We start from the raw sequence: 24202 nt of genomic DNA, 5'->3' as shown, positions 1-24202 counted from the left end.
AGATCGGGAGGCGCAAGGAGCGCCCATGGTGCTGGTAAAAGAGTTGTAAGTCGCGGGATGGGGGCTGTATAAGGATGTGCTGTCCTGGGGGAGGGAGAGCGGGGAATGAATGAGATGAGAGCAGCCAGGAGGAGGTGATGATGGAATTAGTGCTGGCAGGATGTGTGAGAGGCTGGGACGGAGCTGGGTTATGGGATAGAGAGATGACATACAGGTGACAGATGTCTATACATACCACGGGGGCCTATAGATCAGACTGAGGATGTATATACATAGCATGGGATCCTATAGATCAGACTGAGGATGTATGTACATAACATGGGATCCTATAGATCACAGCTGAGGATGTGAGGACAAAAAAGGGGTGGGTTAAAGGGCGTGGTCAAGGGGGTGGCAAAATTAGCTTTTGCCTAGGGTGGCAAAAATCCTTGCACCAGTCCTGGTAATATGTCAGCCATTTTGTGTTGGTACCGGGGGGCTAAGTACGTTGCCAGCCAGTACTGGTCCTTGCCCTTTATGCTTTTTATACAGGGGTCCCTCTTCAAACACTGGAGCATAAAGGCCCCAATTTGCACTAAATTGGAAGCAGTGGAGCGCCCTGGATCCTGCTCATCACCCAGGAGAATTTCGTCCTCAGTCTCCTCCTCCCAGCAACGGACAACACCAACGATCACCGGAAAGTTTAAAGTCCCCCTCAAAGCATGCTCTTCTTGCTCCTCGTCTGCCCTGGCACATCCTCCTTCTGACTCCTCTTGAGACTCCTGTTGACTTGTTTCAGATGGAGTAGCCCCCCTGGGAATTCATTCAGCATTGCGACTTCCTCATCTTCCTGCTCCTGCTCCTCGACGGCTTGATCTATGACACAACACAATGCACGCTCCAGAAAGAAGGCGTAAGGTACGATGTCACTGATGGCGCCCTGGCTGTGACTGACCAGTTTGGTGATCTCATCAAATGGCCGCAGAAGTCTGCATGCGTCATGCATGAGCAGCCACTGGCGCGGTGAAAAGAAACCAAGCTCCCCAGAACCTGTCCTGCTGCAGAGTTCATACAGGTAGTCGTTAACTGCACGTTGCTGCTGGAGCAGCCTATCAAGCATATACAAGGTGGAGTTCCAGCGCGTCGGGCTGTCTGACAGGTAAGTGGTGTAGCCGCTGAACATCAGCAAGGCGAGCCATGGCCGTGTAAGATCTTCTAAAATGGCCAGAGATTTTCCTGGCCTGCCGCAAGACTTCCTGGACCCCGGGGTATTTGGTAACGAATCGCTGCACGACTAAGTTCAGGACGTCAAATTGAGTGGGGTTAGCCACTGATCGGCCTGTGACCGCAAAGCTGAAAGAAGTGCAGGACTGGTGTGGCTCTTGGCTTCCAGGCACAACAGCCGCAGCACAGCATGGCAACGTCTCACCTGGGATGTTGAATAGGTTCTGGGGACCTTGGGGGGGCGCAGTGGTAGAGGCGGTAGCAGTGGAAAAGGAGAAGTCAGCCGAGGATGAGACGGAGGATGGAGTAGGAGGAGGAGAATAAGAGGCAAGCCTGCATGCAATCCTTGGCGGTAACACCAAATCCACACGAGAGCCACGGGTTACATGCTTGACGGCCATCAGAAGGTTCACCCAGTGGGCAGTAAAAGTTATGTAACTTCCCTGCCCATGTTTGCTAGACCACGTGTCTGTGGTCAGATGTATCTTGACACCAACACTGTGTGCCAGAGATATATTCACTTGCCGCTGAACGTGACCATATAGCTCTAGGATACCCTTCTGTGAGAAATATTTCCTTCCGGGGACCTTACATTGCGGTGCGCCAATGGCCACAAATTTTCTAAAGGCCTCCGAGTTCAACAGTTTGCATGGCAGTAGTTGGTGTGCTAGCAGTTCCGACAAGAGGGTTACCCGGCGTCATCAACTTTTTACGCTCGAACATTTGGGCCTTGGAAGCAGTGGCGTACCGCCAATATAGGCAGACCACGCAGCTGCTATGGGGCCCGTGGCAGGGGGGGCCCGGAGTGCATGGAAGGCCCCGCCCCCTACGTTTGCAGACTCAGTTTTTATATCGTGATCGGGATTCCTATCCGGCATTGCCATAGGCCCACAGCAGGATTTTCTTGTGTTGACTCCCGGGCCCTGCTTCCCCTCTGCTCAGGGCCCCCTCCCTCATTGTGTACACAACTCACTCTGATGTTCCTCTCTGCGTGACCCAGCCAGTGACATCCAGCATAGACCTTTCTCTTCTGTCTGCTGGGCACTGCACTGGCCAATCATCATTTAGCAATACAAAGCTCCTGCTGCTGATTGGTTAGTGCATCGCTCGCAGCAGGCAGAACTGTGCAGGTGGGCACGGGCGGCAGTTGTATACCACGCTCACACGCTGCCTGCCTCAGGCAGCCACCCATTGGACCGGAGAAGAGAACGGACTCCAACAGCGCTGCCCCCAAGGTCGGTGCCGGGGCTCACTCTGCATTGTCCAGGTGGGCATTCTGCTGTATAGTTGTATGACCTCACCTGCAATGCATTATGGGTCATCTATGACTGACTGATCTTCGTCGTAATACCTGCTGTCCTCGGTCCCTGTGCCCAGCAGGGTGTGAAGTCTCTAGTCCGAGGTAGCAGGGTAGGGTTGAAAAAATGTACTGGCTGGCAGTGTAATAGGGCACGTGCCTGGCAGTGTTGAAGGGGGCACTGTTTTCAAGCACTGCAAGGGGGTCAGTATGGGCACTGTAAAAGAATAAGGAGTCAATGTGGATGGCATTGTAAGGGATAGATGACACTGCAACAAGGCAATGTGGATGGCACTGTAAGGGAAGGGTTGCACTATAGTGAGGCAATGTGGATGGCACTGTGAAGGATGGATGACACTGCAGCAAGGCAACATAGATGGTATAGCAAGAAATGGATGGCACTGTAATGAGGCAATGTGGATGGCACTGTAAGGGAAGGATGGAACTGTAACAGGTTGTTGTTTAGGGGCATCACAGTGGTGGATTTGATGGGCCCAGCAGGCAGCAACACTTGCCCCTGTGGTGTGCCAGTGCCACCTGACCAAAGTCAGCACAGCAGTGAGTGTCAGTGACTCTTTAAAAAAAAGTTCATGGGGGGAAGACAGAGGACAGCAGCAAGCAGAGTTCCTGTTGAAAGGACACAGTTCTGTAGGCTCATTATTATATAGAGGACTCAGGACAGTGTGCTCCAGCACACTAAGGGTGCATTCACACAACTGTGCCGTGTTTTACAGTCTGCAAATTGCGATCCGCAAAACATGGATACCGGCCATGTGTGTTCTGCATTTTGTAGAACGCACAGCGCCGGCACTATATTTTTTTTGCAGGGCCACAGAACAATGGATGCAGACAGCTCACGGCCCCATCTTTTGCAGCCCCATTGAAATAAATGGGTCCGCACTCGTTCTGCAAAATTGCAGAATGGATATGGTCGTGTGAATGAGCCCTAAGCATCAGCAGCAAGGAGATTCAATGTGGAATAGCCCAAGGGTGGGTGGAGTTAGGGGGGCCCAAATCAGATTCTTGCTATGGGGCCCAATGATTTCTATGTACGCCCCTGCTTGGAAGCCTGCCTTCTGCCAGATGAACGCAATGACGGCACGGTGGAAGGTGGAGTGGAGGACAAATGGGAGGAGAGAGGAGAAGGAGAAGAAGAAGAGGCAGGACGTGGAGCGCCGGGAGTGTGGCTTTGTGTGTTCTTACGGCGTTGCTCCCTCTGGGCTCGGTGATGGGAGGCCAGGTGCCTTCTTAAGTGAGTGAGTGTTGGGCTTACCATGACTTATGCGTTGACAGAACAGGCTGCAGATGGCAACACTATTGTCATCAGCTGAGACGTTAAAAAAAAGCCCACACTGCAGAGCCATGTGCCGGCGTCCTGGGAGCGCCAGAAGTGACCGTGCATGGTGGATGGCTCGCTCCAGATACATTTGCAATCTGCTTTTTGCCTCCTGTGCCCTGCGAGCTCTGCCTGCTTCTCCTCCCTCTCTGCTGCTCTGTCTCTCCCTCTGAACTCCCCTCCTCTTCCTCTCTTGTGGGCACCCACGTGATGTCCATCGACACGTCATAATAGAAAGTAGATCAGGAACTATTCCTTAGGATAGAGTGGTAGCTATATGAAGAAAAAGTGACTGCAAATATAAGCAGTAAATTATCAGCAAACAAATACTGATTGCTGCCAAGCACAAGTGCACTTTAATTTTAAGACATTTCCTTTTCTTTTTTTGTCTTCCCGTATACATTTTTAAAGAATAGAAAATAAATGTTATATTTTAAAATAGACCGCAAACGGGAATCCATTAGCCATCTGGCTATCTGAATCGAAAGAATATAAGACTGGCACTCACTGAATTGCAATTTCTCTTTTTTATTGGTCACATAGGGTACAACTGTGATGCTTTTTGGCTCTAGTAATGAGCCTTTCTCAAACAGACATTACAAAATGAAATACCAAAAGCTTAAATAGTCCGCTAAATGCAGGATATGACGTCAGGTTACCATAGAAATCATATACACAAAGCATCGGAAGCAAATATCACCAGTAAATTCTCAGGGTAAATAACATATAATTAAATATAAGTATGAAATGCTACTTGTAGACAAATCAATAGTTATATTCAACAATTGAAAGCAATATAATTCAAGAATGTTTTGAAACAAAGAGGAGAGCGAGGGAACAAAATACACTTTCTATGACTTGACCGATAGACAATCACATTTTCTTTAAAAACTATGGAAAAAGAAACAATGTTAAACACCAAAGATGGAATATTTGTACCAAAGAAACTCTACATACATTAAAGGAAACTATACAGATCAATCTCCCGGTTTAACCCCTTGGGTTCCAGGGTCTGCAGTCTGTGAATCCAAAAGGCCACTCGTTTTTTAAGGGATTTAACCCTATCACCACCTCTGCGTGGGCAAGGCACATGCTCTATTATCTGAAAGCACAGTTGCGAAATGTTATGTCGGCATTTGTCAAAGTGGTAAGGTATGGAAGTAATAAATTATTTTTCTTTATAGTAGATTTATGTTTACAAAAGAGGTCTTTCATTCTAGTGGATGTTTCTCCAACATAATTCAGTCCGCACGGGCATTTCACTAAGTAGATGACAAAATTGCTGTTGCACATAAAGAAGCCATTAATAGAAAATCTCTCACCTGTATAAGACACGTCATCATCGTCACCTTCACCATCACTGACATTTGAGATCTCGGAGTAGGCAGCAACAGCGAGGACCTCCCTCCTTGGGCTGATCTGGGTACTGTCGTCAGACCGCTGTGTGGCGGCCGTTGCTACCTCCTCTTCCTCATCCGATGTCAAGAATGACTGCGCATCGGTAAGGTCTGGGAATGGATGGGAAAATAATTCCTCTGACTCGAGTAGAGCGGCTATGGTGGTGGTGGTGTATTTGGGGGTGCACACAGCAGGGTGAGGAGGATGCAGATACAGAGGATGAGGAGGGTGTAGAAGCAGAAGGGTGAGTGAGCCACTCAACCAACTCTAGTTCACCCTTTGAAGTAATCACACACGCCTTCTCCAACTTTTTACTTAGGTTCTGGCTTGGTGCACCTGCCTGACCCCTACTACCCCTGCGAAATGGCCTGCCTATTCCTCTGTCTGTCATTTTCAAAATGACCCTGTGCCTAAGTCCCTAAAGAAGAGCAGTATTTGTGAAAGCAGGTATATTGCAGGCCTCAATGAATATTTGGTGGAAACTGGTATATCAAACCCCTTAATTAGTATTTCATGGAATCAGGTATATCGAACCCCTTAATCAGTATTTTGTGGAAGCAGGCGGGCACAGCCAAGTCCTCCCCACCCCCCGTTGCTCTGGAGACGAGGACACAGCGCATATCCTCGCTCCAATCTCAACGCAGGGCGCCAGCGGCACTGAGGAGGAGGAGCGCAAAGCCGGCGTCCTATGACAGTACTGCGCTGTACTTGGTAAGCAGAGAGAAGGCTGTAGTACTACTGCAAGCGCCGCTGCCTTCTCAAACATTTGATCGGCGTGGATCACCGATCAGATACTGATGTCCTATCCAGGGGATAGGTCATCAGTAAAAAACTTTTGTAAAGCCCTTTTAAAATCGATTTGCACATCTCTATGTGCCACACATCAGTTTTAATTTATAGAAGATCAACCTTCCATATATATTCACTATAAGCGTATTTAGAATTGGCAAAATAGGCCTGTAAAATACTTTTGGTATTATTTATCTAAAAATTCACAGAAGCAATTACCAGTATGTAGAAATGAGCAGCACCAATGCCAATGCTATTCTCATCTCAGATTTTGTAGGCATATATAGCAATGGAGCACCATTCGTACAAACAGTAGAATGAATACCTATTCCAATTTTGGGTGCAACACTTTGGCCGAGACACCCCTCATCAACCTACTAGAAAACTGGTGGATACAGGTGACAGCTAAATGAATGTTTTGAAAAATATTGTCTATCAAGTGGTTTCAGCCTATCGTGCTCTTGAGGAGCTTGCACATAATGAGCCTGCAACTATATATTTATTTGTCCACCCTTCCTTTTGTGATGCTTGGTCACTGGATTATGGGATCAGAGTTGCTGCCTACACACACTGAATTCTACATTCAAGATTCTGGATATAATTATTGTATTCTAAAACGCAAGTCAGAGGTTGCTTGGGGGGGATTTAAAAATAATTAAATTATGTGGGATTTCATGTACAGTGCTGCCCATAATTATTCATACCCCTGGCAAATTTTGACTTAAAGTTACTTTTATTCAACCAGCAAGTAATTTTTTGACGGGAAATGACATAGGTGTCTCCCAAAAGATAATAAGACGATGTTATTGTGGGGAAAAAAAAACATTTCTCAGCTTTTATTTACATTTGAGCAAAAAGTGTCCAGTCCAAAATTATTATACCCTTCACAAACTGTCACAGTCTGTGGGAAAATTCTTTACCATTCCAAATAGTCCAAGCTGTTCTAAAGCATCCTAATTACCCTGATTAATTGGGAACAGCTGTTTTAATCAACTCAACAGGTGAAAAACAGCAGCTCTCTGCAGTTGGTTTGTGGACAGTCATGGCTAAGACAAAGGAGCTCAGTGAGGACCTGCGGCTGCGCATTGTGGCTGCTCACAAGTCAGGAAAGGGCTACAAGGCCATTTCTAAATGTTTTCAAGTTCCAGTGGCTACAGTGAAAAGTATTATTAAAAAATACAAGATGTTCCGCACTGTGGAAAATCTCAGAGGACGTGGTCGGAAGCCAAAAGTGACACCTGTACTGGCCAGGAGGATAGTTAGAGAGGTAAAAAAGAATCCAAGGATCACCACCAAGGCCATCCTGGTGAATCTGTGCTCTGCTGTTGGCAATGTCTCAAGATAGACAATCCAATGGACACTGCACACTACTGGGTTCCACGGATGCAGACCAAGGAGTACGCCACTTCTCCAGATAAGGCACACAAAAGCTCGCTTGGCCTTTGCAAAAGCTCATCTGGACAAAGAAGAAGACTTCTGGTCTTTTGTGTTATGGTCAGATGGAACAAAAATTTAATAGTTTGGTCACAATGATGTTTCCTTCATTTGGCGTAAAAAAGGAGAGGCCTTCAACCCAAAGAACACCATCCCCACTGTCAAACACGGTGGTGGGAACCTAATGATTTGGGGGTGTTTTTCAGCCAAAGGACCAGGGAACCTAATCACAGTAAACGGCACCATGAAAAAAGAGCAATACATGAGGATTCTCAACGACAACATCAGGCAGTCTGCAGAGAAACTTGGCCTTGGGCACCAGTGGACATTTCAGCATGACAACACACAGCAAAAGTGGTGAAGAAATGGTTAGCAGACAACAACATTAACGTTTTGGAGTGGCCCAGCCAGAGTCCAGACTTGAATCCAATTGAGAATCTGTGGAGGGAGCTAAAGATCAGGGTGATGGCAAGAAGACCCTCCAACCTGAAAGATTTGGAGCTCATTGCTAAAGATGAATGGGCAAAAATACCTGTGGAGACATGCAAAAAGCTGGTCTGCAATTATAGGAAGCGTTTGATTGCTGTAATAGCCAATAAAGGCTTTTCTATTGATTATTGAGAAGGGTATGAATAGTTTTGGACTGGACACTTTTTGCTCAAATGTAAATAAAAGCTGAGAAATGTTTTTTTTTTCCACAATAATGCCTCTTGTACATCGTCTTATTATCTTTTGGGAGACATCTATGTCATTTCCCATAAAAAAATTACTTGCTGGTTGAATAAAAGTAACTTTAAGTCAAAATTTGCCAGGGGTATGAATAATTATGGGCAGGACTGTATCTGCTGGAGGTATCTTCAAAAATGAATAATGGAATGACAGTACTTGCCCCTTAAAAATTATATTTATAGGCCTGTTTCCATATTCAAGCCTGAGATAAAGATATATTGGAACCGTGTAAACCTTGGTAGCTATGTGTGAGGTCAGCCTGCCAAAGCGGCTTTAAGTCACAGTAATAATGCAGCAGAATGAAGGCCTCATTGTAAAAACTCACATGTGTGAGTGAACTTGAGCCACATGTCCTGTGAGCAGAACCTCTGGAGTATTTCAGGAATTTCAACTATTTTGTTCCATGTCAACTTTGATCTTCAGTTTTCCATGATCACTTACTGCTGGAAGTACAGTTTTATGGCAAAATAATTTCCTCTCATCCTTGTCAAGCCCTGTCACTAGCATTAATGCTGTTTGATTGCTTTCTGCCGCAGTAAAAAGAGCACTTGCATTAGACAGGCATTACTATACGCTGAGAATATACAATATTAAATGGTCTGGAAAAGATGAAACCATGAAAAAGCCATCAGACTTTATTGAGAGCTGGACTTTACGGATCACAGGAAAATAACATTTATGAGACAATAATTTTATATAATTTTATTATTTAACCCTTAGCAGCATTAAAGGGTGATGTACGAACATATTTTAATACAATAATTAAAAGTAATACTCCAGCACATATTGTATAAGGCTAACTCATGAGAAATTTGTTACACCTCAGCTCATCCATGAACCCTTTCATTATAGCAGCCACAATGGCCTTTGGTTAAGTGACACCTTGTGTGCAATTTCATTTGGCACTCTCCATTAGAAGATATGAGACCAGCTAATTATATGAGCTACACTACAGTAGTGTTATTCCTCCAGTCTGCTGTGAAATACCTTTGTTCAAATGAACAGAATATTGATTACAATAGGATTCTAAGGTAATCTGAGTTTGGTTCAAACAAAGCATTGTAGGTCCAAATACTTGGCATAGTGTATGGGTGATAAAATGCACTAATATTATAGGACTCTCCATTTTAAAGTGCACAAAGACAGTATTATTATTATAATTTATTTGAAAGCGCCATTAATTCTATGGCACAGTACTTCTAAGAAGGGTTACACATGCATAATATAAAACAATACAATAAGCATGAAACTCTTAGGCTACGTCTACACGACGACATTTGTCGCGCGACAATAAATCGCGCGACAGATAGGGCACAACTACACTGCAACATTTGTAGCGCAACATTTTGTTGCACTAATGTCGCGCGACAATTTTTATAATGGCAGTCTATGGTGTCGCACTGCAACATACAACATGCTGCAACTGCGATGCAACAGTCGCAGAAAAATCCATCTCAAATTCATTTTCTGCGACTGTTGTGTCGCAGTCGCAGCATGTTGCATGTTGCAGTGCGACACCATAGACTGCCATTATAAAAATTGTCACGCGACATTAGTGCAACAAAATGTCGCGCGACAAATGTCGTTGTGTAGACGTAGCTTAACCCAACTGGCACAGAGTGGGAGAGGACCCTGCCCACCAGAGCTTACAGTCTACAAGGGAAGCGGAAAGACACAGTAGGTGAAGGTAAAAAGCTGCTTATTTGGTACCATACTGATTGCAGGTAATAGGCTTGGCTGAAGGGGTCGTTTTTTCAGGTTGCTTTTGAAGGTCTGGATGTTGGGGGGAGTCTGATGTGCTGGTGAGTTCCGGAGTAGGGGAGATACACAAGAGAAATCTTGTATATGATTGTGTGAAAAACAGATGAGAAGAGAACAAAGAAGGGGATCCCGTGAGGATCATAGATTATGTGTGAGGATGTATCTGGAAATCAGGTTAGAGATTTAAGGAGGGGACAGATTATGGTACATATTATACGTAGTTGTTAGTGTTTTGAACTGAATTCGCTGAGCAACGAGGAGCCAGTTAAAGGCTTGGCAGAGGGCAGTGACAGAGGAGAAACACAGGGAGAGGTGGATTAAATGAACCTGTGAGATTGGGGAGAGCATGGTGCTGTTAACTGTAATAGATAGTTATGGTAGGGGGGCTGAGTGACATCAGGGAAAAATGATGAATTCTGTTTTCTCCATGTAGAGTTTTAAGAAATGAGAGGAGAAGAATGAAGGTATTTAGAGAAGAAGGTTTTAGCGCTTAGAAGGAGGTCAGCGGAAGCGGTCAGGTAAAAGGATAGAAGGGATGGGAAGGCAAATAGTACATATTAGTAAAGGGATAGTGGGATACTGAAATATTTTGAGGCATATGGATGAGATAATGGAGACTACAAAAAGAAGAAGAATTTGTTGTTAAAATTTTGATAAAATAGATGACAGGATGTGTATTGGTCCTACCTTCTGTTCACTTGTGGTTCAATTTCTGGTATAATTCCTGCTGTGCAATTATTATAGTTGCACTTACAAGTAGTTGAATGACCAGATATCCTAGATTTATACAGGTCATAATTGCTAATGAATGATACCAGGTGTAAGCAAAAGGTGGCAGGAGGAGCCTTAGGCCTAATCAGGACAGAGTCAAAGTTGCAAGCAAATACAGATATATACAGATTGCCTCTATACACAGCAGGAATACACAGGCATAATAAACAGACAGAGGGGTGTGAATGTGGGTCATCACAGTGTGATAGTAGACCTTTAGTTGGTTCAAAGGTGGACAGCTAAAGTATATGGAATAAGTGTACTACAGTATTGAAAAAACGGTAAGGTGATCAAAGTTCATGCCCCAAAATAAATTCAAACACCAAAATAAATACAGATTGTAACGGATCTCCTGGCACCCCGACGGGGTACCTCCGTTGATGGATGCTCCTAGTGCTTCCCGAGGACTCCAAGCACTCCACTCGACACCGTAACCACCACAGGAACCAGGAACAGCTCTTACAAAAGCTAGTAGTTATAGCCAGGGGAGTATAGCAAATCTTCAGCGTATAGCAATTCCCAGTGTCGATCAGTTACCCAAACACCAGCCTCAACATGATGAAGGGTAAAACAGGAACTCTTTTATTGAACACACAAGCATTGACTTGTATACATTTTCCAACAAGGGTACCACCCCCTTGGACCTGGTTGAGAACTGAGGACATAACATAGCAGCCAATCCTTTACAGTTTTAAATACAAAAACTATACATTCAACAAACACAATGGCATTGTCTGTGGCGCAATTAACAATCACAATGGCATAGACTGTGACGCACTCAATAACAGAATAGGCATTGTCTTTGACGCAATCAATAAAATACAATTACCAAAACACAATGGGCTCTGCCTGTGATACAATTACCAAACATAATGGGCTAACGTAATCACTCACAGGCAGAAAACACACATTTTTCCCCAAAATACTGTACAGAAAACACCTCAAAACCCCACATACCCCCATAATTTATACATCCATGGATAGCTCTGATCTGGGTGAACAACATATCCAAAAATCACCCAGATTCTCCGGGGATAGTTTTTGTACTGCCCAACACCAGGACCCAACCCTATCCCGAACCTGGGAAAATGTATTACTAGTGGATGGTGAATCACAACAACAAGGGGCAGAGTCTGTGTTCCCCCGTTTTGTGGTTCATCAGGGTATGTTATACCGGGTAAACCAGCTGCAACGTGAATCCATTGAACAGTTGGTGGTGCCCCAGGCTTATCACAAACTCGTGTTAGAGTTAGCCCCCACCAGCATGTTCTCGCGGGTCATCTGGAAATACAGAAGACACAGGACCGGATACTACAACGGTTTTACTGGCCCAGTGTGTTTAAAGGGATTCTGCGCACTTCGCTCAACGAAGCCGCTGCCAGGAGTCCGCTGCGCATCAGGCTGAGCCTAGTGCGCAGGCGCCGGATCTAGCAGAGGGACGGGAGGATTGCGGAGGCGGGGCTGAGGTGAGGAAGGCGGCGCTGGGCACCAGACGGCGAGGGGTGCGGGCGGGCACCATGGGTTAACATAAAACCCCTTGGGCACCTTAGGTAGGTGAGTGACAGCTTATAAAAACCATTTTTTTGGGCTAATAGAGCCACAAGCAGGTTTAATAAGGGCAGTTTAGGATTCATGTTATTAGTACGGACCTGGCCATATGTTTAGCTTATAGGGCTCAAATCTCATGACAGAATCCCTTTAAGGAGGTGGAAGAATTCTGTGAGTCTTGCCCGACCTGCCAGGCAACTAGCCCCCAGCACCTTTTCCGCAGTCCCTTGGTACCTCTCCCGATCATCGAGGTGCCGTTTGAGCGAATCGCTTTGGACCTCATAGGCCCAGTACTGAAGTCCGCTAGAGGACACCAACACATCTTGGTCGTCCTGGACTACGCCACTCGGGACCCGGTGCAACTGCGACATACATCGTCGAAGCTTATTGCTAAGGAGCTAATGGAGTTGTTCTCCCGAGTGGGGCTACCTAAAGAGGTTCTGACTGACCAGGGGACCCCTTTTATGTCTAAGGTCATGAGGTAACTCTGTAAGTTGCTGCATATCAGACAGTTATGGACGTCCATGTACCATCCGCAAACGGACGGTATGGTGGAAAGGTTTAACAAAACTCTAAAAACCATGTTAAAAAGGGTGGTGTCTAAAGATGGGAAGGATTGGGAACTTCTTCTGCCCTATCTCATGTTCGCTGTACAAGAGGTACCCCACGCCTCTACTGGGTTCTCACCCTTTGAATTGCTTTATGGCAGACATCCTTGTGGTTAGGGTTGAGCGAACCCGAACTGTAAAGTTCGGGTTCGTACCGAACTTTACGGTGTTCGGCACCCGAACCCGAACCCGAACATTTCAGTAAAAGTTTGGGTTCGGGTTCGGGTTCGGTGTTCGGGTAATATTAATATACCATCGAATCTGAGTTTTCTCCAATCCGATGGTATATTTTAACTTGAATCGTCCCCATCACCATGGGAACGCCTCTATGTTAGAATATACCATCGGATTTGAGTTAGATAGTGAAAACTCAGATCCGACAGTATATTCTAACACAGAGGCATTCCCTTAGTGATGGGGACGCTTCAAGTTAGAATATACTGGGAACTGTGGACATAACGGCCCCCTGCTGCCTGGCAGCACCTGATCTCTTACAGGGGGGCTGAGATCCGCACAATTAACCCCTCAGGTGCCACACCTGAGGGATTAATTGTGCGGATCACAGCCCCCTGTAAGAGATCAGGTGCTGCCAGGCAGCAGGGGGCCAGACCCCCCTCCCTCCTCAGTATTAAAATCATTGGTGGCCAGTGCGGACCCCCCTCCCTCCCCAGTATTAAAATCATTGGTGGCCAGTGCGGCCCCCCTCCCTCCCTCCCCAGTATTAAAATCATTGGTGGCCAGTGCAGCCCCCCCCCACTATTAAAATCATTGGTGGCTAGTGCGGCACCTGTTGCGGCACCTGAGGGGTTAATTGTGCGGATCACAGCCCCCTGTAAGAGATCGGGTGCTGCCAGGCAGCAGGGGCAGTTATGTACACAGTTCTTAGTATATTCTAACTTGAAGCGTCCCCATCACCATGGGAAGGCCTCTGTGTTAGAATATACTGTCGGATCTGAGTTTTCACAATCGTGAAAACTCAGATCTGAAAAAACTAATACTATTATTTTCCGTTATAACCATGTTATAACGGAAAATAATAAAGTGAAGTTCAGGTCCCCATTGACTTCAATGGGGTTCGGGTCCAAGTTCGGATCAAGTTCGGGTCCCGAACCCGAACTTTTTTTTAAAGTTTGGCCGAACTCCCCGAACCCGAACATCTAGGTGTTCGCTCAACTCTACACGTGGTATGTTGGACGTGGCTAAAGAGGCGTGGGAGCAGCAACCCACTCCGCATAAAAGTGTCTTGGAGTATGTAATCAATATGCAACAGCGGATAGAGACCATTTTGCCTTTTGTCAGTGAGCATATAGAGGCCGCTCAGCGAGCTCAGAGTCGGATGTATAATCGGCAGGCTCGGGTCCGGAATTTTAACCTGGGTGATCGGGTTCTGGTTCTGGTACTGGCCGTGGACAGTAAGTTCCTGGCTAGGTGGGAGGGCCCTACGAGGTACTCGAGAAAGTTGCAGAGGTAAATTACAAGGTACACCAGCCAGGGCGGTCGGAAGCCGGAGCAGGTTTACCATGTTAATTTACTTAAACCTTGGAAAGATAGGGAGACCTGTTCTGAAGACAGCCCGCGGCCGGGTTTTCTAGGGGCAGAGGTTCCGGCTCCTATGTCTGAGACAAGGGAAACGGTTGCCACAGTAAAAATTGCTGACAGCCTCTCCTCTAAACAGGCTCAGGAGACCAGTGAGTTCATTAGTCGGAACACGGATGTGTTCTCAGACCTCCCCTGACACACTTCCGTATTCCAACATGACATTGTCACTGAGCCTCAGGCAAAAGTCCGGATAAAGCCATACTGGGTACCCGAGGCTCGGCGACAAGCCATCTCGGAGGAAATGCAGCTCATGCTGCAGCTAGACGTCATCGAGGAATCTAAAAGTGATTGGGCCAGTCCTGTAGTCTTAATACCCAAGCCGGACGGGACGTTACGGTCTTGTAACGATTTTCGTAAGCTGAACGAAATATCTAAATTCGATGCATATCCCATGCCTCGGGTGAATAAGATTATTGAAAGGTTAGGCCAAGCCCGGTATTTTTCTGTTTTGGACCTCACCAAATGGTACTGGCAGGTACCCTTGACGGAGGCTGCCAAGGAGAAAACTGCCTTCATTACACCAGAGGGGCTGTACCAATATAAGGTGTTACCCTTTGGTCTGCATGGTGCCCCTGCCACTTTTCAACGTCTAATGGACATTGTGCTTCGTCCACATCGGCGATACGCCTCGGCTTACCTGGATGATATTGTCATTCACAGTACCGACTAAGAAAGTTACCTGCCCAAAGTACAGGCCGTAGTGGACTCCCTTCGAAAGGCTGGTCTAACAGCTAACCCAAAAAAAAGTGCGATAGGGTTAGAGGAGACCAAATACCTAGGGTATGTCATTGGGTGCGGAGTCATCAAACCCCAAGTAAACAAAATAGAGGCGATAAGGAATTGGCCCCGACCTGTCACCTGTATGCAAGTAAAGTCATTCCTGGGAATGGTGGCCTATTATATAAGGTTTGTTTCCCATTTTGCCACTTTAGCAACTCCATTGACAGGGCTTTTGAAGCGACGGAAGTCTGTGATGGTCCCCTGGAATGACCAGGCGGAAGAGGTTTTCTCCGCTTTGAAGTTGGCCCTGTGTGGGTCCCCGGTTTTGGTGACGTCCGACTTCAAAAGGGAGTTTATAGTACAGACCAATGCCTCCGAAGTAGGCCTTGGTGCTGTACTGTCTCAGGAAGTCAATGGGGAGGAGCATCCCATTGTTTTCCTCAGCCGTAGGCTCACTCCAGCCGAGACCCGGTACAGTATAGTGGAGAGAGAGTGCCTGGCCATCAAGTGGGCACTTGAGTCTCTCCGCTATTATATGTTGGGGAGAAAGTTCCGTCTGGTGACCGACCACTCTCCGGGTACACTGTCTGGCGTGTGTTCACCCCCTCAGGGTTGAACAAAGGGGGGGTATGTGACATAGCAAGGGGTTTTGTTTGGGAAGACAGGTATTTTCCTTCCAACATGGGCGGCTGGGCTGATTTCCAGGCAGGTGAGATCAAATACCGGATCGGTGTTTAAGTGCCGGTCTGGGTTTTGGCAGCACCTGGCTGTGCTTTAATTAGGCAGCTGGGCTCAGAATCAAGGTCTTTATCTTGGGATCTGAGGCATGGTGCCGTACTAGAGGGCTGAGAGCCGCATGCGGGGAAACAGGCTCCCTAAAGCCCCTAAAGCCTGTTGTGGACGCTGAAAGAACCTGCCAACAAGCTGACAGAGAGGGCGGACACTAGAGGTAGGCTGGCATGAGGGGTTTTGGGTGCCAGGGCCGGGCGAGTAAGGGTTAAGATGAGTGAGTGGGGGCGGGAGTTGGAGAGGGAGGGGTGGAAGTAATAAAAGGGGGCGGGCGCATGCGGAACGGCGCCATTTTACAGGAAGAACAGGAGAGAGGACATCTTCGGTTCTATTCACCATGTCCGAGGTGGATGATGTCCTGGCGAGGCTGCGGGCCGCGGCGGAGGCCCGTGGTTCAGGCTGGCTACAGGAACAGGTAGGCGGCTTGTTGCAGGGGGAGGCGGCGGGTGCAGTTTGCCCGCCGCCAAGCGATAAACGGCCGTGGCGGGTTAGGCCGCCGGCGCGCCTGATAGCAGAGGACACCCCCAGAGTCCAGCGCCGTGTAAGGAGCCCCTCTAGGGACCCTCCGGGCCGTGGACGACATTCTCAGCCCCTTCCTAAGTCCTCCAGGCTCGGGAGGAATCCAGGCAGACGGCGGGACTCAGTGAAGGAGTGAAGGGAGGGGGGTGGCCCCCTCCACCGCGTGCAGCTGCAGACGGCAGGGATACTGGACCGGGTACTGCGGGCTCCTCTCCTCAGTCCATGGGGGGGAGGCCCGCTCGGCGCGGGAGAGCAAGCGGCGCCAGGAAATACGAGGCTGTGCATCGGGAGGCGGAGCAGGTGCACAGGCCCCTTCCAGATGACGGACAGCCCATGGCTGGTCCTGGGGCAGGTTCCGGTGTGCTGGTTTCTGGGTCAGAGCAGTACGCGTCCAGCCCTGAAGGTGCTGGGACGCCGGGCAACAGTGAAGGTTCTTCGCCGGCGAGAGAGTCCATGATGATGCGGTCGGAGGCGGAGCGGCGGGAATCCGGATCGACAGCTGCGGGGTTCACAGCGCCCGGGTAGCCGGATGAGGCAACTCTGGGGACACTAATTTCATTAATACAAGGTGTAGGTGTGGGGGTCAGTGGGGGTGGTTAGTCCGAGTTAATTGGTGGTTTGGGGTGGTTGCTGTGCGGGCTGGCTAAAATGGGGTCCGGGTCGGCGGGGCAGGGCCTTTGCAAGCGTGGGGAGGAGGATTGGGGGTGAGGCGGTGGCGGGTGGATCTGGGCAGGCATCGGGGGGTCGGGGCCCGGGGGGGCGACGAGCGGGATGGGTGTGGAGGGGGTTTCAGTACAAACGCAAGCGGGCGGCGAGGAAGATAGGCCGAGGGTGGATGATGCGGCGAGGGGTGAGGTATATGTTTGCTTTGAGGGCCCTTTGGGGGCGCATTTAAAGCAGGAGTTGAGGGACATGATTTGGAAGGGGGAATATGTAGATATTTTCTCGTTTCTCCCATTGGAACGCTTTAACTTGGATGTTGCTAGGAAGGATGTGGGGAAGAAAGAGGAGGAAGAGAAGAGGCGTTATAGGCTGAACCCCCGTACCTTTAGTAATTGGCTTCAGGCGTTTGCTATTTTGGCGAGTGTGATTGGCGAGAAGGCGCCGGATAGTTGTTCTCTTTTTTGCTACATGGATGCGATAGGGGAGGCTTATAGGGTTTATGGGGGGTCTGGGTGGTTGCGATACGACAAGCAGTTTCATCAGAGGAAGGCGGTCCGCTCCAGCATGCGGTGGGACCATAAAGATATAGGGTTGTGAATGAGGGTGATGGCGCCAGGGAGACAGGGGCAGCTTTTTCGTGCGGAGCAGGGGGGGAGGGGCGGGGCAGTCAGGTTTTGCGGCAGCTTCGGCCAAGGGCTTTTTATTCAACGAGGGGAGTTGTAAGTTCGGTCAAAAATTTAAGTTTAAGCATGAATGCTCGGTGTGTGGGGGAAGTCACGGGGCCAGTCGTTGCTTCCGGGGGCCAAGGTCAAGGGGCGGTGAGGCGGTTGGAAAAGGGGCGGACGCCAGTTCGGGTGGGCGTGATGGGACAGTATTTAAGTAGATACCCGGATAAGGAGGGGGCAGAGTTTTTAAGGAGGGGATTTGAGGAGGGGTTTGTGATTCCGTCTTGTCCTGCGGAAACTGGAGGCGGGAGGTTTAAGAATTTGAGGTCGGCTTTGATGCACCCGGAGGTGGTGACTCAGAAATAGGCTAAAGAGGTGATTTTGGGGAGGATGGATGGGCCTTTTGAGGAGTTACCTTTGGGGGACTTGCGGGTCTCTCCTCTGGGGGTAGTTCCGAAAAAGGAGCCGAATGCTTTCCGCCTGATTCACCATTTGTCGTTCCCGAAGGGGGCTTCGGTGAATGATGGGATTGATCCGGAGTTATGATTGGTGGTATACACATCCTTTGACACGGCGGTTGGTTGGGGCCGGGTACCCTGTTGGCGAAGACGGACATTGAGGCGGCGTTTCGTCTTTTGCCGGTTCATCCGGATAGTTTACATTTGTTGGGTTGTTTTTGGGACGGGGGTTATTTTGTTGACAGGTGTTTGCCAATGGGGTGTTCTGTCTCTTGCGCGTATTTTGAGAAATTTAGCTCCTTTTTTATTTTGTTTTGGAGTCGTGCTAGATCCGCCTCCCTTCAGGTGCACTGGGTGGGGTCATTGGTTTAAATCACACTCAATCCCAGTGTTCCGTGCGGGTTATAGAAATCAGTCTGGCCTTGGAAGCAAGGAAGGAAGGATTGTCTGTTCCGGCTCAGATAAGATAAGTTTGGTTTCTGTTTTTGTGGTTGCTGTCTAGGCTGTTTGTGTTACGTCTGTCCCCTCCAGGTTCTGAGGGAGCAGGCTGCCCTATTCCCCTTTCACCATCTCAGGGATTCTAGGGTATTTGCAGCCCAGGCGCGAGGACACATTATTCCCACCTTAAGGGTCTGAATGTGGGCTGAGCAGTATAGGGAGAGCTGTTAGGGATTTGCTAGGAGGTGACCTTACCCCAGCTTCTCGCCTAGAAACTTGTTGCTTGATTTATCTGTGTATCTGAGATCCTGTCCGCCGTGACATCATAACCCGCCAATACTTTGACTGTCATTGCTCAGCGGTTTTGTGATGGCGTCAATTGATGCGCTAGTTGACCGCATGCAGGGATTATGCCTATAGGTTGTGAATCTGCGTAATTCGGTCACACGGTGTCAGAATGCTCTGGCATCAGGTGCAGGTCAAATTTGTGGGGAGCCTAAAGTCGCTCTTCCTGATAGATTTGCAGGGGGTACGGATGACTTTGTCCGTTTTAGAGAGTTATGCAAATTGTATTTTCGGCTGCGTCCATCGTCGTCAGGTGATGAAAGTCAGAGGATTGGTATAATAATTTCTCTGCTTAAAGGGGACGTGCAATGCTGGGCCTTTTCTCTGCCGCCTGGTTCTCGGGCCCTCCGGTCGGTGGAAGAATTTTTTAAGGCCCTGGGATTAATCTACGATGACCCAGATCGGGTCTCGATGGCGGAATCGAAATTATGTAATTTATTACAGGGTGAACATACTGCGGAGGCTTACTGTGTTGAGTTTAGGAGATGGGCTACCGAGTCAGAGTGGAATGACCCCGTGTTACGTAGTCAGTTTTGTCATGGGTTATCCGAGAGATTGAAAGATGCCCTTGCTTTTCATGAGTACCCAGATTCTTTGGAGAATGCAATGTCTTTGGCAGTACGGTTAGATAGACGTATTAGAGAGAGGGGTAGGGCTCCCTCCGTGCAAGGGATCCCTTCTGTGAGTGGTTTCGTCTCTACTGCTTCCCAGGGTGATGTTACAGGTAACTCTGGGGTAGGGGAGGAACCCATGCAGCTGGGTCAGGTTTCTTTCCGTTCTGGTAGTAGAGACTTTAGGAAATTGCATAAACTATGTTACTACTGTGGGAAAAGTGGTCATTTTATTTTTGCTTGTCCTTTTGTTAAACCGCATGTTGATGAGAAAAATAAAAATAAAAACTTTCCTGACTCTTGGTAGCGTGAATTGTGTGGTGGAGCAAGCAGGTAAGCAAGCTCCCTGTAATACCCGTTTTCTCCTTCCAGCTATGGTGGCGCTAGACTCAAGAGAATTTTTTGTTGAAGTATTCCTTGACTGTGGTAACATAGTAACATAGTAACATAGTAACATAGTACATAAGGCCGAAAAAAGACATTTGTCCATCCAGTTCGGCCTGTTATCCTGCAAGTTGATCCAGAGGAAGGCAAAAAACCCTGTGAGGTAGAAGCCAATTTTCTCCACTTTAGGGGAATAAAAAATTCCTTCCCGACTCCAATCAGGCAATCAGCCCTGGATCAACGACCCCTCTCTAGTAGCTATAGCCTGTAATATTATTACGCTCCAGAAACACATCCAGGCCCCTCTTGAATTCCTTTATTGTACTCACCATCACCACCTCCTCAGGCAGAGAGTTCCATAGTCTCACTGCTCTTACCGTAAAGAATCCTCTTCTATGTTTGTGTACAAACCTTCTTTCCTCCAGACGCAGAGGATGTCCCCTCGTCACAGTCACAGTCCTGGGGATAAATAGCTGATGGGATAGATCTCTGTACTGACCCCTGATATATTTATACATATTAATTAGATCTCCCCTCAGTCGTCTTTTTTCTAAAGTGAATAACCCTAATTTTGATAATCTTTCAGGGTACTGTAGTTGCCCCATTCCAGTTATTACTTTAGTTGCCCTCCTCTGAACCCTCTCTAGCTCTGCTATGTCTGCCTTGTTTACAGGAGCCCAGAACTGTACACAGTACTCCATGTGTGGTCTGACTAGCGATTTGTAAAGTGGTAGGACTATGTTCATATCACGGGAATCTATGCCCCTTTTGATGCAACCCATTATCTTGTTGGCCTTGGCAGCAGCTGCCTGACACTGGTTTTTGCTGCTTAGCTTTCTGTTTATTAAAATTCCTAGATCCTTTTCCATGTCAGTGTTACCGAGTGTTTTACCATTTAGTATGTACGGGTGACTTGATTTTTCCTTCCCATGTGCATAACCTTACATTTATCAGTGTTAAACCTCATCTGCCACTTATCTGCCCAAGCCTCCAATCTATCCAGATCCCTCTGTAGTAGTATACTGTCCTCATCAGTGTAAATTACTTTACACAGTTTAGTGTCATCTGCGAAAATTGATACTTTACTATGCAAGCCTTCTACAAGATCATTAATAAATATATTGAAGAGAATAGGGCCCAATACTGACCCCTGAGGTACTCCGCTAGTGACAGTGACCCAATCTGAGTGTGTACCGTTAATAACCACCCTCTGTTTTCTATCACTCAGCCAGTTACTTACCCACATACAGATGTTTTCTCCCAGTCCGAGCATTCTCATTTTATATACTAACCTTTTATGCGGTACAGTGTCAAATGCTTTGGAGAAGTCCAGATATACGACATCCATTGATTCGCCACTGTCAAGTCTAGAACTTACCTCCTCATAGAAACTGATTAAATTAGTTTGACATGACCGATCCCTCACGAAGCCATGCTGATATGGCGTTATTTGCTTATTTCCGTTGAGATGCTCTAATATAGCATCTCTCAGAAAACCTTCAAACAGTTTACCCACAACAGATGTTAAACTTACCGGCCTATAGTTTCCAGGCTCTGTTTTTGGCCCCTTTTTGAATATTGGCACCACATATGCCACGCGCCAATCCTGTGGGACATTCCCTGTCAGTATAGAGTCTGCAAATATCAGAAATAAGGGTCTGGCTATGACATTACTTAATTCCTTTAGGATACGGGGGTGTATGCCATCCGGTCCTGGCGATTTGTCTATTTTAATCTTTTTAAGCCGCTGATGTACTTCTTCCTGGGTCAGACAGGACACCTTTAATGGGGAATTTATTTTTGCATTCTGCATGTCATCTGACAATTTATTTTCCTCAGTGAATACATTGGAGAAAAAAATATTTAACAGCTTTGCTTTCTCCTCGTCGCTCTCTGCGACTCCCCCCTCATTACTCTTTAAAGGGCCAACACCTTCAGCTTTATACTTTTTAACATTTATATAATTGAAGAACATTTTAGGGTTAGTTTTACTCTCTTTGGCAATTAATCTCTCGGTCTCTAGTTTGGCCGCTTTTATTTGTTTTTTACATGTTCTATTTTTTTCCTTATAGTTTTTCAGTGCTTCCGTGCAACCCTCCTGTTTTAGTGTTTTATATGCTTTCTTTTTGTCATTTATTGCTTTCTTTACAGTTCTGTTTATCCACATTGGTTTCTTTTTGTTCCTTAACCTTTTATTACCATACGGTATGTACCTCTCACAATGAGTTTTTAGGATGTTTTTAAAGATATCCCATTTTGTGTCTGTATTTGTGAGGACTTTGTCCCAGTTAGTTTGGCCTATGGCCTCTCTTAGTTGGCTAAATTTAGCTTTTTTGAAGTTTGGTATTTTTGTTCCTCCCTGCAGAAACGCTCTTTTGAATGATAATTGGAAGGTTATTACTTTATGGTCACTATTTCCCAGGTGTCCCCCGACCTGCACGTCTGTTGTTCTGTCAGGTCTATTGGTTAATACTAAGTCCAGTATGGCCGTCCCTCTAGTCGGGTCCTGAACCAGTTGGGAGAGGTAATTGTCTTTGGTTATAGCCACGAACCTATTTCCCTTATGAGATATACAAGTTTCAGTTTCCCAGTCTATATCTGGGTAGTTGAAGTCCCCCATAATAACCACCTCATTATGATTTGCCGCCTCGTCTATCTCGTTTAGTAGTAGATTTTCTGTGGACTCTGGTATATTAGGTGGTTTATAGTAAACTCCTATTAGTAATTTATTGTTGTTTTTAGCTCCATGTATCTCTACCCATAGTGACTCCACATGTTCATGTCCCTCACTTATATCTTCTCGGACTGTGGGCTTTAGACAGGACTTTATATAAAGGCAGACACCTCCCCCTCTCCGGTTTTGACGATCCTTTCTAAACAGACTGTAACCTTGTACATTAACTGCCCAGTCATAGCTATCATCCAGCCATGTCTCAGTTATTCCCACTATGTCATAGTCCTCCTCACACATCACTAATTCCAGTTCACCAGTTTTATTAGTCAGGCTTCTGGCATTAGTAAACATACATTTGAGAGGTTTATGTATATTTTTTACCCTACACCTTTCCTTCTGAATTGTTCTAGTCCCTCCTTCCATTCCTCCCCCATTCTTATTACCTTGCCCCCGGTCTCTATCTGCACTATCTTCCCCTCCTATAACGTAATTACCCTCCCCCCCAGTCCCTAGTTTAAACACTCCTCCAACCTTCTAGCCATCTTTCTCCCCAGCACAGCTGCCCCTTCCCCATTGAGGTGCAGCCCGTCCCTACGATAGAGCCTGTTGCCGATAGAAAAATCGGCCCAGTTCTCCAGGAACCCAAACCCCTCCTTCCTACACCAGTTCTTGAGCCACTTGTTAATCTCCCTAATCTCCCATTGCCTTTCTTGTGTGGCTCGTGGTACAGGCAGTATTTCGGAAAATACTACCTTTGAGGTCCTTGCCCTCAGCTTTTGACCTAAATCCCTGAAATCATTTTTAAGGACTCTCCACCTACCTCTAACTTTGTCATTGGTTCCGATATGGACCATGACCGCTGGATCGTCTCCAGCCCCTCCCAGTAATCTGTCAACCCTATCCGCGATGTGTCGAACTCTAGAGCCAGGAAGACAGCACACTGTTCGGCGATCACGGTCTTTGTGACAGATTTCCCTATCTGTTCCCCTAATAATGGAGTCTCCCACTACCAGCACCTGTCTGGCCTGCCCTGCTCTCCTGGTTCCCTGCTTACTGGAGCTGACATTCCCCTGACTGGCAGAGGAAGTGTCTGGCTGCAGCAGTGCCGTCCCCGGACTGACATCCCCCTCATCTGCCAAACGTGCAAACTTGTTGGGGTGTGTCAGATCAGGGCTAGCCTCCCTGGCACTCTTCCCTCTACCCCGCTTTCTAACTTTTACCCAGCTAGCTACCTCACTTTCCTCAGCCTCCTCTCTGTCACCCTCCCCCTCATCTACCCCAAAGAGTGCTTGCTCGGTGAGAAGCAAACTCTTTTGCAAATTATCAATGCCTCTCAGTGTTGCAACTTGCCCATTTAGAGACTCGACCTGCGATTCCAAACGGGTAATTTGCTCACATCTAGAACAAAGATATACACCCTTGAACTCCTGTTCCAGGACTGCATACATCATGCAAGATGTGCA

The sequence above is a fragment of the Bufo bufo genome, chromosome 2 (assembly GCF_905171765.1).
Source record: "Bufo bufo chromosome 2, aBufBuf1.1, whole genome shotgun sequence".
NCBI lineage: Eukaryota > Metazoa > Chordata > Amphibia > Anura > Bufonidae > Bufo > Bufo bufo.
This window is presented reverse-complemented; position numbering follows the sequence as displayed.